The 15,747-nt window shown below is 41.4% G+C and overlaps 1 protein-coding gene across 14 annotated transcripts in view; it reads right to left on the bottom strand.

The window, feature by feature from the left end:
* LOC122553704 (alpha-(1,6)-fucosyltransferase) overlaps positions 1–15,747 on the bottom strand; it is a 759,328-nt gene that overhangs the window by 406,372 nt on the left and 337,209 nt on the right. For 12 of the 14 annotated variants that reach the window (XM_087989965.1, XM_043697917.2, XM_043697905.2 and 9 more), the window contains one exon: positions 9,071–9,147. The exons of the other annotated variants lie outside the window; for them this stretch is intronic. The gene's annotated coding sequence lies outside the window, so the exon portion shown is untranslated. The remainder of the gene's footprint in view (positions 1–9,070; positions 9,148–15,747) is intronic. 14 annotated transcript variants of the gene reach the window in all.

The following is a 15,747-nucleotide window of genomic DNA, read 5'->3' as shown; positions in this document are numbered from 1 at the left end:
TAGTGGTGTTTAAGATGGTGCGAGGTGTAGATAGAGTTGTAAGCCAAAGACTATTTCCCAGGGTGGAAAAGACTTTCACAAGGGAGCATATGTTTAAGGTGATTGGAGGGAAGGTGTAGGGGTGATTTCAGAGGTAGATTCTTCACACAGACTGGTGGGTGCATGGAATGCACTGCCAGCGGTGGTAGAGTCAGATACATTAGGGTCATTTAAGTAACACTTGGATAGGCACATGGATAATTGTAAAATGAGAGGTATGTAGGTTAGTTTGATCTGAGAGTAGGATAAAAGGTCGGCACAATGTCGAGGGCCTGTACTGTGCTGTAATGTTCTATGCTCTATGCAGACAAAATGCGAATGAATGAGTTGTACATTTGTAATGCTCCACACATTCTCCTAATATCTGAATTGCTAGTAACTCAAGTGTTTTATATTCGGTCATGGAATTTGGGCTTCATTACTGGTCCAGCACAGGCAGCACAGTAGCTCAGTGGTTAGCACTGCTGCCTCACACTGCCAGGGACTCTGGTTTGATTCCAACCTTGTGTCAACTGTATGTTTGGAGTTTGCCGATTCTCCCAGTGTCTGCATGTGTTCGCTCCAGATAATTTGGTTTCCCCTCAGTCTAACAATTAGGTAGGTTAGCCATGCTAGGGGTGGCACAGTGGCTCAGTGGTTAACACTGCTGCCTCACAGCATCAGGGACCTGGGTTCAATTCCAGCCCTTGGCGACTATCTGTGTGGAGTTTGCACATTCTCCCTGTGTCTGCATGTGTTTCCTCCGGGTGCTCCGGTTTCCTCCCACAATCCAAAGATGTGCAGGTTAGGTGAATTAGCCATGCTAAGTTGCCCATCATGTTCAGGGATGTGTAGGTTAGGTGCATTATTCAGGGGTAAACATAGAGTAATGGGGAATGGGTTTGGGTGGGATACTCTTTGGGATGGTCAGTGTGACTTGATAGGCCGAAGGGCTTGTTTCCTCACTGTAGGGATTCTAATTCTAAATCACCCATAGGTTAGCTGCTTTAGCCATGTTGATCCTGCAGGGTTACAGGGACAGGGTAGGGGGATGGGTTTGGGTGTAATGTTCTTCAGAAGGCCATTGTGGACTTGGGCCAAATGGCCTGTTTCCACACTGTGGGGACTCTATGATTCTATGAATTATTGCCCATTCCTAGTTTTTCTTGATAAGGTGGTGCCCAGTTACCTTCCTGAATCACTGTAGTCCATTTACTTTAGGTAGATCTACAATTCCGTTAGGGAAGAAATTCTAAGTTTTGATACAATAACATCCACAATTCATGGTGGGTGTTCCAGGATTTTGACCCTGTAATCGGAATGGTGAGTGACTTGGAGGGGAACCTACAGGCAGTGTTCCCATGTATCTGCTGCCTTTGTCCTTCAAGGTGGAAGTGTTCGAGAGTTTGGACAGTGCTGTTTAAGGAGTGTCAGAAAGACTGCAAAAAAACCCACACATTCCAGCCTTTCACGTGATTGGAGTTGAGGTTTAATCTTCTCTTTGCAATCTGGTCTACAATGTATCTGATCTGAGATTATTTGTTACAGACACCAGGTCACTAGAACTATCCGATTCCCCAGCCACTGATGTTCCTCAACCCAATCCATTCACAATTACCCCAAATCTGCAAAACACTTTGCAAATGATGTGTGAACTATTTTCAAATAAAAGGATACATGAGGTTTTAAAACATTTATACTCAGAGAAACACTCTCACTACCGAATTGTGGGAATATAATAAGGTGTTAATAAAATAACACAAGTCACTTTCAGGTGTCTGATTTCCAATAAACCTTCTGCTAAATTAGGATGATCAAGTTTGTCTGAAATCAGGAGCCCAATTCTTATTCTATAGAGAATAAAGCCACAAAAAACAAATTGATGCCTGCTCAGCAGAGTGAATTTCTGTTTCCACTAATGCTGTATCCTCAGCACATTCTTCAATTTCAATGCTTAATAAAATATTAACAGAAAGCTCAAATTATAGTCTTACTTTTGAAAACACATAACACTGTATAAGAGAAGACTAATTCCTTCATCTGATCTGAATGCACAAACCATAACTAAGGTTCAGGCGACTTTATTTTAAATAGTCAAAAAAAAACTCATTCTTTCAGTGACAAGCTAACCGTGAGAAGAAGTCATTGCAGTGGCTCAGTGAACAACACTGTCGACTCTTAAAGCTGCAATGGGACAGGTATTCAAATAGAAAAATTAAGGATGACACTCTGGTGCAGTACTGAAGGAGTACCACTCTGTTGGAGATGTTGTCCTTCAAAGGAAACATTCATATCGAACCCCCCACTCTCCCTCCGGCATTTGTGCAAGAGTCCATGGCACTCTTTTCTAAAGCAAAACTCCCCTGCTTGATATTCATCCATCTGTCAACACCACTAGAGCATTTTATTTTAAATTGCATTTCCCAATATATCCTCCCTTATAGCTGGCCCAGGACCTCCACTAAATTTTGAGGCCACCCTTTGACATTTGTCAAGTAGACCACAACAACTTATTGGCAAACATTAACTGACTGCATTCCAAAGCTGCGCACTGAAGGCTTACGAATAAAGAAAATGTTTTCAGAGAAAATGCTGCTCTCATATCTGTTCTAATCTTGAGACAAGGAAAAGTCGCATAGTGTGGAATCAGTGTCCAATATCTTTTGACTAGAAGATCAGGTTTGAATTTTTAAATTCCTTAGAAACCACTAACATTTTAAAATCAGTGACAATTAATGATGAAAGGAAGTACAGTCTAAAAGATACTATTCAGGTCATCAAAGCCATTCATTACACAGACTTTGAATAATACTGTTCATGCGAATAATTTCCTTGCCTCAAAGATAAACCAAAGAAAAATCTTGATCAGCTTAGATCTTACTGTCTGACCTTGCGATGGCTCTTTCCAATACCTTGGCGGTTCCGGAACTATCAGGTTTCATACAGCAAACCATGTATCCACCTCGCATCCAGTTTGCTTCCTGCGTAGATATTCACGCAGCATTTCTTTTTCATACGTATTCATCAGTCCAGCAATTCAAAAAAGTGACTGACAGTCTTATTCCACATTTCCACTTCTTAATGGCTGAGAACTTCTAACCTCAAGTTAGACTTGTAAACCTACTATAACCTCCAATTGGACACTCCATGCAATTGAAATGACCTGCTCAGATTGGCCTAATCCATTCTTCTAAATGCACAGGACTATAGCCACTGTACTTAACAAGTTGCACTGCAGAAATCGGTCAAGCTTCCTTTGACAGATCCTTCCATACCCTTGGCTTCTGCCACCTCGTAGAACAAACATACACCTGTTACAAGCTGTTCTCTACATTGCACACCATCTTGACTTACAACTTATATCTTCAGCATCAAAATTCTTACAACAAATGAACTACTGCAGTTCAAGGCAGGGCTCATCACCACTTTCTTAGGAGCTGTGAACAAGGAACAACAAATGCTGGCCTTGCCAGTGACACTCACATTCATGAGCGAATAAAATAATTATTCACGAATGAAAAATACATCAAGGATGTAATCTGGAAATAGCAATCATTATAGCAATGTAGTTAAGCTGTGAATGCGACAGGGACCCAGTGAAAGGCAAGCATAAGACAATATAAAAATCAAAGTAATAGAAATCAAAGAGCTGTGGACACTGGAAATTTGAAACAAAGAAACAGAAATTGCTGGAGAAACTCAGCAGGTCTGGCAACATGTTCGCAGAGAAAAAAAGTTAACTTTTCAGGACGAGTTTGGGAAAAGGGTCATTGGACCCGAAACATTAACTATGTTTTCCCTCTACAGATGCTGTCAGCCATGCTGAGCTTCTCCAGCAATTTCTGTTTTTGTTGTGTGATAAACATCACGGTTCCTCAAGTGACAAATGGTCATCAGACAATGAGCTCAAGGTAAGTGTTTCCTTTTCGGACGAACAGGTAAACTGACAGAATGAGCAAACGCAGAGCATAAACTCTGTTTTCAAGGAACATTACATATTGTGTGCCATGCAGGGAAGGAATCAGACAGAAGCTTGAAAGAAAATAAAAACAGCACAGAAATAAAGTGAAATCTAAAGTCATAAAATGATCCTCAACTATTAGTCTTCAAAGTATGTCCAACATTGTTAAGGCAGTTAATGCCTGAAAATAATTTTATTCTATAAATCGTACAAGTGCATAACAAGTTTGTACTGATGCGAAAAGTATTGAAGCAATTACCGAAACACAATAACCTCTTCTCAGTAAATGCTAGTGGTTCCTCAGGGGAGTAGTTTTGTTATGCCCAGCCCTCTAGCTGTTATTGATCTGAATGCAGTAGGATAGTTCAGGACTCTCTGGGAATTGAAGATTAATTTCCTTGACACTGCTGTGAGCAAAACCAAAAGAAAAATCACAGGCATAAGAAATATTGTGATTTGTAAAAAAAAAATTGCTCTGAGCTAAGGTGCATAGCATAACCATAAATCGCAACCTCTATAGAGAGCACCATAAACCATGTGACAAGCAGAGAATTTGGTAAGAGTGGAAATTTGGTGCAGGACAAAGACTTTAACACTTTTTCTGGTTTATATGAACTAGAGACAGTACATATTTACAACTAAGAACCTATTAACTAATATTTTATATATGTATAATTAAATAATTCCTAAAATAGCCATGGAAATTAATGACATTAAACTTTATTTAATTAAATACTTAAAACTAAGATAGAGCTGGCTGTGCATAAAATAATTCGTGACTGCAGCACGTAGGAATTTATTAAGAGTCACATTCCTAGAAACCTCATCTCTAGTTAAGTGTCTCCAACTCAAGAAACCTGACCTCAGACATTTGAACTGGAATCTAAAGTTCATCAATTCTGATACATGAGGGAGGATGAGAGTTACATGGACATGGCTCAGGAGGCAGCCACATGGCTTCATGGAGGTCAGCAATTACTCCAAATGGAGTCTGCAGAAGCAACAGGTGAGACTGTGAGTTCTCCCTCCTCCATATGTACATCCAGCACCAATACAGGTGTTGTCCAGCCCTGCTGCTCTCCCCCTGTCTCTCTGTCCCAAAGCCCTGTCCAAAATATGGAGCTGCCATTGACACTTCTGTTGCTGATCCGTGGCTTGGGTTCAGACAAGCCAATCGTCCTTGAGCTGTGGAATGACCTGGATCCCAACAACTCCTAACTCAATCCTCTCAACCTGTGCTTCTCCAACATCCTGGCTCCAATAACAAACTGATGAGTAGAAAATAAACCCACAACATTTCTACTTTAAAGAGAAGATTTCATATTTGTATGCAGCTTCTGTTGATCTTTAGTGCTTGGCCTTTAGTAACTATAGGCTGAATCTTTTCTGTTTTTGAATTTATCCACATTACGTGGAGTTCCTTGGAGGGTTCATGGTCATGAAGCCTGAAGAGTTCTCTCGTTCTATCTCAACAAACTCACCTTACTGATTCTTACAATGCCCTAAAAGGCACCTCTCAAGTCCATGTTCCATTCCATTTACTAAGTCCCCATTGCAACAAAAACTCACCACTCAGTGGATATTTCAGAATCCACCAGCATCCCTTACACCTGCAGCATTTTTAAAAGCCCACTGTACACCCAGACTATCCGCATTAGTCTGGAGCTGTCCTGTCCAGAACAAGGCAAACTCAGGGAAGTCAGCGCTCCACAATGCGAGTAGGAATCTGGTGATCCTGCTGGGCAGGGAGGTCCTGACCATGGAATAGCACACCTTGTCCAAAGCTGGTGTCCAGGTTAAAGCAATTTCAGTCATCTGGAGGATTGCCAACTCTGTTGGAAGGTCAATGAGCCTCTTCACTCCACCAGATTGTTACACAATCATCTTTTCAGTAACTCATTCATCTTATCGCTGCCACTGTATCCACCTCTCACCAACGTTCATGCTCTATCATACTCAATGCAACATCTTCCTAACTCCAGACACCATTAACCCTCGACAGTGCCTATTTCACTTGCTTAAGACACAGCTCCACCTTGCACCAACAATAGCTTTGCACCTAATTTACCTCCCAGATTACTTAACACACTGTAATTCCAGGAGGAAAACAGTCCACACAAAGGCAGAAAGCATCAAGGTGAGTGATGAACTGTGTGACATTTCACTCTTTACCCTTTAAGACAGATAACCAGAGCAAGAAGGACCTGGTCTCAGAGGCTTTCCTTGACATACTGTGTTGTAACCCCCCCGAGCAAATTATATCCTCTTTGACTTGACTGAGGCCTGCAGACAACTTCCTGTCTTAGTGTCTGTGCAATACAGTATGGCAAGACAACAATAATATAGCCTGATATCCCAGCTGAGGGTAAAGTGCAGAAAGTCAAGTTAAGGTGCAGGGATGCTACGCGAGCAAGTGATTAGTTCAGAGATGTAGCCTGGTCCAGTGTATGAGGTAGATGCATGGCCTGAGCACCAAATGCTCTTGTAGCATCATTACAATGATCATTGGTAGTGCCATTGCAGCCCAAAGTGAAGTGTAGAAGCAGAATTTATGTGAATGGGAGATGTGTCATGAGGGTTCTTACTGGCTGGCATGGGCTGTGTGTGGCCATTGCCTATGGAGCAGCCCAGTGGTGTCAGTGTGCATTTCCAACATGGCAGTCATTTGGAACAAGTTGGAGACCCAATCCAATAGGTGCTCTGTCTGGCTTTTCTGAGAGTTTTCCCCAATGTCTGTCTTATTTGGCAAGATTGGAGCATGAATATTAATGAAGCAAAGTTCTGACATCAAGGTAGTGTTGAACAAGCAATAATGGCCATTCAATGGCATCTCACCACTGCTTAGTGAGACTCACATCACACGGTTAGTTAAAAGCGTATGGGAGGAAGATGATCTCAACACAGATGGACCTGGGTGCACTTGCTGCTCAATTTTGCACACATCTTGTCATAGCCCAGGTCACAGACCCAGATTTTGCCATATGTCCTGAATATTACTGCACGGCATTATGTGAGAGAGAGAAGAGAGAGAGAGTGCGCGCGCGCACATGCAAAACAGCAAGAGTTGAATTAATATAAGGGTTCAACCACAAACATGTAGAATGGTGAAATAAGCTCAAGTGGTTTCCTCCTGTTCCTATTACTCCTACATCAATCATCTACTAAAATATTGGAAATGACAAAGATGGCAGGTCAACTGAGCCGGCTATTTGGAGGTCATGTGATGAAATCTCTTGGAATACCTCTAAGCAGAGTTGGATTCCAGGAGCATTGTTGGAAGCTACATGCAATGCAAGACTCAACTATGCGATAGTCAACCATGCTTACACCTAGATTGAGTTCAATCTGTCAATGTTTCAAGTGAAAACGTACAAGCAATGAATGAGTTAACTACACACCAACTCCAGCTCATATGAAATCCACCATAAAACGTGATGTAAAGCAAGTGAGGGATCATCCACTCCTGGGCATGAGGTTTCACAGACAATCCTGCAATCTGACAGCACAGTGCAATGTTTTGCATTTTCCTCTGACTCATCCACTTTTTGCAGCAGCCGTTAATACAAGTCTTGAACCTATCCAGTCTCAGCAGCAGAATTATTTAATGCACCACTGCCTGGGCTCTCTCCACTTTATCTTTCCCTCCTCCGTCTGACAGCTGTACACTTTGTGTAATTACCACTTCTGAGAGAGAGCTCTCACTGACCATCACAGGGGAAGAAGAACATTAAGAATTCACAGGTCAGCATCCCGTTACCATCAAAAATTCACAACGGACTCCTGAGTGTGCTAAAACCTGCAAATGGAGATGTACAAAACAGAATCTTGGGAAGGCCCATCAAACCACACACCAATCATGCCATGATTTGGTAATTCTTCTGCTTAAAGCAAGAGCAGTAATAGGTTACTCCTTAATTTTACAGAAGTGTACTGGAATTGAATAGCGATTGAAGTGCAATGCCTTTGTTGTGACACACTGGATTGTCAACGTCACGATTTCATGGCCAAATATCTTAAGCTCGAGCAAAGTGTGCCCCTTTCTGCCATCAGCATAAGCAGCAAAGAAAAAGAATGTTGAATAACCTTTGGCCAGATGCTCACTGGATTTGTTGTGAGAAAGCCTGTTAAAGAATGGACCAACAGAGTGTTTTTATACTGCTAGGCAGCAGTCTCTCTATTCCTGATGAAGGGCTTTTGCCCAAGACGTCGATTTTCCTGCTCCTTGGATGCTGCCTGACCTGCTGTGCTTTTCCAGCACCATCTAATCTAGACGCTAGTTTCCAGCATCTGCAGTCCTTGTTTTTACCGATGTATTGATGCTGTCAACTCAACATGATCTGAAGCCAAGACATAAGGAGATGTGCTACACGTCTGATGGCAAAAGTATCACCTATCTAGAGATTAAATTCAAAATTCAAACGCGGCCTAAATCACTGTTAAATCTAAAATATACCCATATAATTGAACAGCGAATGACAGTGTACCAATAGAAAACTAGAGTTGTATTTAAATCAGAATGCAAGGGCAAATCCAACAGATTCTGTATTGAACATTCCCTTCACAGTGACATGGTCACTGGTTCCCAAGCGGAGAGACTGGACAGACAATTGCATCCAACCTAATGTCAATGTTCTCTTGAGCTGGCCAGGAGATTCAAGAAAGCAAATGGGGAGGCTGGGGATGGTCAGCCCTCCAACCCGGGGAGCTTTTAGGCTCCACTAGTTACAGTTGAGAGGTGTTCGTGTTGGGTGGGTAGAGGAGATGCCTCTGCAAATTGCATTCACCCAATTTGTTGAAGGTGCTGTCAATGTTGTAACTGAAATCGTACAAGCAATGAATGAGTTAACTACATACCAACTCCAGCTCATATGAAATCCACCATAAAACGTGATGTAAAGCAAGTGAAACAGAATATGCATGTTACATACTGAAGCTAAATGCTTTTTATCTCGGTTCTGTTGTCTCTTTAAAATGAGCCATTTACAATGGCTGTACATTGGAAAGCTGCACCACAATAATTCCACTGAAGCAGCTACTATCAACAGAAAGCATTTCAGTTTATCCCACCTCCCTTTGGAGAGAACACAATACCTTTTGTCTTGGGGTATTTTCTTATCTTCAAACACCAAACGTACAAGGCTACTCCAGGCAGACCAGTTGTTCTTTGACTGCAAAAGAGAAGGACTCCATTACATATTAATACAGATGACAAAAGATAACAGTGGGCAACAAGAACTACAACTGCAGCAAACAAACAGGAAAAATCATTTGAAATAGCTTAGATGTGGAGGAGCCAGTGTTGGACTGGGGTGGACAAAGTTAAAAATCACACAACACGAGGTCATAGTCCAACAAGTTTATTTGGAAGCACTGGCTTTCAAAGTGGTGGTTGTGAAGTAGGACCATAAGACACAGAATTTATAGGAAAAGATTACAGTGTCATGTAAGTAAAATGATATATTTAACAAACGTGGATTGTTAAGTCTTTCATCTTTTAGAATGGGTTACAGGTTTCAGATCAATAATATGTAAATCCCAGAACTTCTTTGAAGTCACATTCTCAAGATAACTTAAGATTTTATGTTTAAAATACGGTGACATCTCAGTCCAGACAATGTCATAAAGGTATGAGGTCAGAGTCTGTCTATATCCCGATCTGGACTCAGATGGTTCTATTTCCAAAGTAGAATGGACAAACTATTATATGAATTGACTGTCTGCATTGACTGCCTTCTGGTTGAATTAACTTGCATTATGAGAAGAGAGAATGTCAAAACTGGTGCAAAACATTATTTAAAGTTCTGAAGAGAACTCTAATTCCTCGTCTTCTCCAGTTTCTTCAGCTTCAATCCTCATAATTTTATCACTTCTGTTACGATTTTTCAATTGTGTGGGGGACACATATTGAATTCAAGAGCCAACTTCAGCTGAGAAACTGTGGTAATTAAAGCACCGAAAAAATAACTTGGATTTGCTTCAGAATAATTCCATGCAATTAACAAAGGGATCCCAGTGGATTGTTGGAAAAGGTGAAGGAAGGAGATGCCAAAAACACAACAATAAAACTCCACATCTGGTTTTTCTGGGCCTGCACTCAAGTTTTGTTGAACTGATGTCCTGGAATGAGAAGTTGAATGAAAAGAAATAACATGGTCAAGTGCATCATCCCCAAGGAGCTGCAGCAGTCGTGGGTTGCACCATGGCCTACATTCAGCAAAATATATTCCACAAGTGACACTTAGCGCCTTACCTTCCCTCTACATTTCTGGAGTTGGACGGCAAGCAGGTCATCCCAGTACGTCTGCCATTGCTAATCACAACCCTCCTCCTCCTAATGGTAAACATTGGTCTGAGACACCTATTGGCTCTCTCCAGCAGAAATGAGGTAATACCAATATGAAAATTAGAGCACGTAGCCATTGCAAAGGGAATAGTAAAAACTAATAAAACTCCATTAGGTTTGAATTCTGAGGATTGCCAATTTAGTTTAATAATTAAACCTATTTATTTACCTTGTTTCTTGGTTAGAACTCTCACAGCCGAAGCAGAAATTATTTTCACTGCATTAGCACTGCAATGACCCACAGCGGCTTTAGCAATGAGCTTAATAACTCAACTCTGAACCAGTTGGTTTGAATTCCTGATATGGTTTCTTTTTTATAAAAACTATGTCTTTCAGAAAATGGTCATTCAATCTCTTATGTTGGCATTTGCTGCACATGCCTTGGATTTCTCGTAGCCACTAGCATAATATACCAGTGACCTTTCAAACCTCATTTTTAAACAGAAATAACAAGTATTTGTCAGACCACCGACTTGGGAAAATCACAAGGAAAAGAAATAATTCATGTGCCTTGCAGCAAAACGGTGAACAACCACGGCAGCCCGTCACCCTCCACTGGCAAAGAAACTTGACAAACAAATCCTTTCTTCATAAAACAAATGCTTCTATGAGTTACCTAAAATGGTACAAACCACCCCCTACACCCCCCGCTTTTCAGAAAGAAATGTATCATTCCAAACGATTCCACAGAATATCACTTTCACCTAGTGAAGAACAAAAATCAACAAGCTAACACCCAAACCGGAACACACCATTCACAAATCCCTGGGCTTCAGAAATAATCGTGACTAGGATATAATATGGCATTGGCTGCAAAGGTATCTTGACAAGATGTGCAAGGTTGAATCATGAATATTGGAGATTAATTTCAGGAAAGCAGAAAGCAAATTAAAAGAGAGCAGAATCTTGTACCTTCCCATGTGGCAAGTATGTGGGAGAGTGTGTTTAACCAGGTCGAGGTTGAGACCACTGCCAACTAATCTATAGTTGGAATCACATTAAGAATCATCCCCTTGTGCCTTTACTGCACTTAATCCCCACATCACTCATTTGTGTCAAGGTTGTTCTTCAGTATGAGGCCTCTGATTATTGAGCTGTTCTTGACATGGAACCGGTGTTCCTAAGGTGTCTGATCTGAGAGTAGGCCCATCATCAGTCTGCCAAATGCCTGATGGGCCTTCCTGAGAGGAGAGTCACGCCAGGGTCTCACTGACTCTGTAACAGAGACCTCAGTCACTTCCACAAGATTCTCTGGAGAGCAGCACAGTAGCTCGGTGGTTAGCACTGCTGCCTCATAGCGCCAGGGGCCCAGGTTCAAGTCCAGCCTTGGGCGACTGTGTGGAGTTTGCACATTCTCCCAATGTCTGTGTGGGTTTCCTCCGGATGCTCTGGTTTACTCCCTCAGGCCCAAGATGTGCAGGTCAGGTGAACTGGCCATGCTAAATTGCTCACAGTGTACAAGGGAAATGTAAAGTAATAGGGGTAGGGGAATGGGTCTGGTTGGGATACTTTTTGGAGAGTCAGTATGGACTTGTTGGGCCAAAAGGCCTGTTTCCCCACTGTAGGAATTCTATGAAATTACCCACAGAATAATGATGAAAACAACAGCTGGTTTGGAGTGCGCGGAGGACATTGCTAACTCGAAATACACATTTTGTAATCTCAAGTAATTTTTTTTTCAAAAGATAAAACGAAGCTCATTATAAATGCAGCTTCTCAGTTCAGAAGACATATGTTCTTGTTTTAAAAGTCAAACTTATCAAATCCAGTTTTTTTTTCAGAATAAAGATGATTTCTTGCTGCTAAGACCACTGCGACGTACAACTTATATTGACATCGTAATTTAAGACCCTAACTTTAGTTTCATAGTAAACAGTGCTTCTGGAATTTAATTAACTTCATTGGGTTTGGCCACATCTTGAATTCTTCACGACAAAGGTGTTTTAAGAGGGATTGAGCATAGTCCACCACCATTAATCATCACCATCAGTGAAGGGTATTATACAATTTCTAAGTGAAAATTCAAACATTAGCTGAAAGGTTCACTTGTCGATATTTCTGACTTTTACTGTATAAAGTGACTAAACAAATGCAATTGGCTGAACACAGTGTTATTGAGTCAGCAATATATACTGTCAACTATGGAAATAAACAGCTTCTCCCCAGAATTATAGGTCTCACAATAAACAGTTCACAGTTGCTCCCAGTTTGCAGTGGGTTGCTTGAAGCAGATTCGAACAAAGAAATATTTAATAATTGAGCCTAAATCATTGATGTCTTTGAAAAAGTACATGTTCAAAAACGTTTAACGATTGTTTCAGCAGCTTTATGTCCTGTTTGGTGAATCAAATTGCCTGAAGTGTCCAGAAATCCAACACTGCAGATAAATCTCTCAAAATTAAACAATTAAAATACATACACAAGTAGAAATTACCTTTGTCCAATGTGAAATATGCATTCGATCCCTCATGGGAAAGAACCACATTTAACAAATCTGAGACACTTTGGATATAACTTATTAACAATCAAGACCTTGGAACATGTAAATTGTGTTGAGGAACTGCTAGATCTGAACAAGCTCTGCAGCTTCCACACATACCCCTGTTGTGCTGTTCCTTTCCCTGGCTTGGGAGATCCTGCACATTAAAGGATTAGCCTGCAATCTTTGCTGGGACAAGTTTCAATAACCAATGATAATCGTAGCTCTTCAAGTCCCAGCAATGAGACAGATTGAATTGCTTGTGATTAATAGCACCATCAATATCTACGCATTGGCAAGAGACAGTATTACATTTCTGACCCTGACCCAGAGATTGATTATGTTCCAGTCTCCTATCACCAAGCTTGTCAACTTGAAATCTATAACATCCCAAGAGGACCGATCTCAATTTACTTTCTAAAACCCTTGTATTTCATATGCACTCCAAAACTTGAACCAATTGTAAACTTGCAGAAAAACAGCTTTTAACCTCCCATTTTCAAATCTCCTTAAATTTACAGGATCCAAACAGCAAGTTTCATTAATATAACAGTTTTATGTAGCAAAGCTTTCATGTCAATTGGCAGGGACATGATAAAACAAGGGCAACAAGCCACAAATATCTTGAACTGCTGACCATAATCGGAGTCGCAGAAGAGCATTTCATAGAACAAGAGACAAGCGGAGAGGTTCAGGAGTGGAATTCCATAGCTTAGGGCCCTGGCAGCTGATGATAAACTGTCAATGTTTGAGCCTGAGAAATCAGGGATGTAAACTTGCCAGGAATTAGGGGAGTCTAAAGATTTGGATGGTGGAGAGCTGTAGGAGGTTAGAGAAAAAAGGCTGGAAAGAGATTTGAATACAAACAGAAGAATCTTAAAACATTGTCAGTCAAGCAGCCATTGTCAGTCAGCAGGTCCTGATGACAGCAAGGATACAGGCAGCAGCAGGAGCAAACTATTAGATCAGCTTTCTTATGAAAAGTAGCAGGTAACACACTAATACTAACAGGTACTGCTAACATTCAGATAATTAATTCTGAGCTGAACTCACAAAATGGTTGTGTCTCTTCCAAAGGTCAGGTGGTTCCACGATTTGATGCAAACAAAAATCATACCGTACATGTGGAGATTAATGAAGTTAATTAAAACTTTCTCTCAACTTCTTATAAAAAGGAATTCATAATTGAAGTGGTTGAAACTTTGTAGCAAGATGCCAGTAACTGTCAGCTGGAAACAATTCTGAAGTAATACCGCCTGTTATAAGAGACCCAGAATTAATGAGACATTTTCTTTTCTGGGATGTAAAGAAATTGCTTCCTTCATGTAAAATATATAAAGCAGATACGCATTTAAGTATGCCTAGCTGGCAGATTATAGATTCACACGGGCAATTAAAATGGTTTTAGGCTATCAATTGCTGATGTTTTGTACTTCTGCAACCCAAGTTAGAGTCAGAGTCATAGAGATGTATAGCATGGAAACAAACCCTTCGGTCCAAGCCTTCCATGCCGAGCAGATATACCAATCCAATCTAGTCCCACCTGCCAGCACCCGGCCCATATCCCTCCAAACCCTTCCTATTCATATATCCATCCAAATGCCTCTTAAAATGTTGCAATTGTACCAGCCTCCACCACTTCCTCTGGCAGCTCATTCCATGAACGTACCACCCTCTGTGTGAAAAGGTTGCCCCTTAGGTCTCTTTTATATCTTTCACCTCTCACTCTAAACCTATGCCCTCTAGGTCTGGACTCCCCGACCCCAGGGAAAAGACTTTGCCTATTTACCCTATCCACACCCCTCATAATTATGTAAATCTCTATAAGGTCACCCCTCAGCCTCCGACGCTCCAGGGAAAACAGCCCCAGCCTGTTCAACCTCTCCCTATAGCTCAAATCCTCCAACCCTGGCAACATCCTTGTAAATCTTTTCTGAACCCTTTCAAGTTACACAACATCTTTCCGATAGGAGGGAGACCAGAATTGCACACAATATTCCAACAGTGGCCTAACCAATGTCCTGTACAGCTGCAACATGACCTCCCAACTCCTGTACTCCATACTCTGACCAATAAAGGAAAGCATACCAAATGCCTTCTTCACTATCCTATCTACCTGCGACTCCACTTTCAAGGAGCTATGAACCTGCACTCCTAGGTCTGTTGGTTCAGCAACACTCTCTAGGACCTTACCATTAAGTGTATAAGTCCTGCTAAGATTTGCTTTCCCAAAAACACAGCACCTCGCATTTATCTGAATTAAACTCCATCTGCCACTCCTCAGTCCATTGGCCCATCTGGTCCAGATCCTGTTGTAATCAGAGGTAACCTTCCTTGCTGTCCACTACACCTCCAATTTTGGTGTCATCTGCAAACTTACTAACTGTACCTCTTATGCACGCATCCAAATCATTTATGTAAATGACAAAAGTAGAGGACCCAGCACCAATCCTTGTGGCACTCCACTGGTCACAGGCCTCCAGTCTGAAAAACCCTCCACGACCACACTCTGTCTTCTACCTTTGAGCCAGTTCTGTACCCAAATGGCTAGTTCTCCCTGTATTCCATGAGATCTAACCTTGCTAACCAGTCTCCCATGGGGAACCTTGTCGAATGTCTTACTGTAGTCCATATAGATTACATCCACTGCTCCTCCCTCATCAATCCTCTTTATTATTTCTTCAAAAAACTTAATCAAGTTTGTGAGACATGATTTCCCACGCAGAAGCCATGTTGACTGTCCCTAATCAGTCCTTGCCTTTCCAAATACATGTACATCCTGTCCCTCAGGATTCCCTCCAACAACTTGCCCACCATGAGGTCAGGCTCACTGGTTGGTAGTTCCCTGGCTTGTCCTTACAACCCTTCTTAAACAGTGGCACCATGTTAGTCAACCTCCAGTCTTGCGGCACCTCATCTATGACTATCGATGATACAAATATCTCA

This window comes from Chiloscyllium plagiosum, unplaced genomic scaffold, assembly GCF_037043375.1.
Source record: "Chiloscyllium plagiosum isolate Xiang-an unplaced genomic scaffold, Cpla_swu_hap1 HiC_scaffold_8, whole genome shotgun sequence".
Taxonomy (NCBI): Eukaryota; Metazoa; Chordata; class Chondrichthyes; order Orectolobiformes; family Hemiscylliidae; genus Chiloscyllium; species Chiloscyllium plagiosum.
Note: the sequence above shows the minus strand (reverse complement) of the source record. Positions and strands in the feature narration are given on the sequence as shown.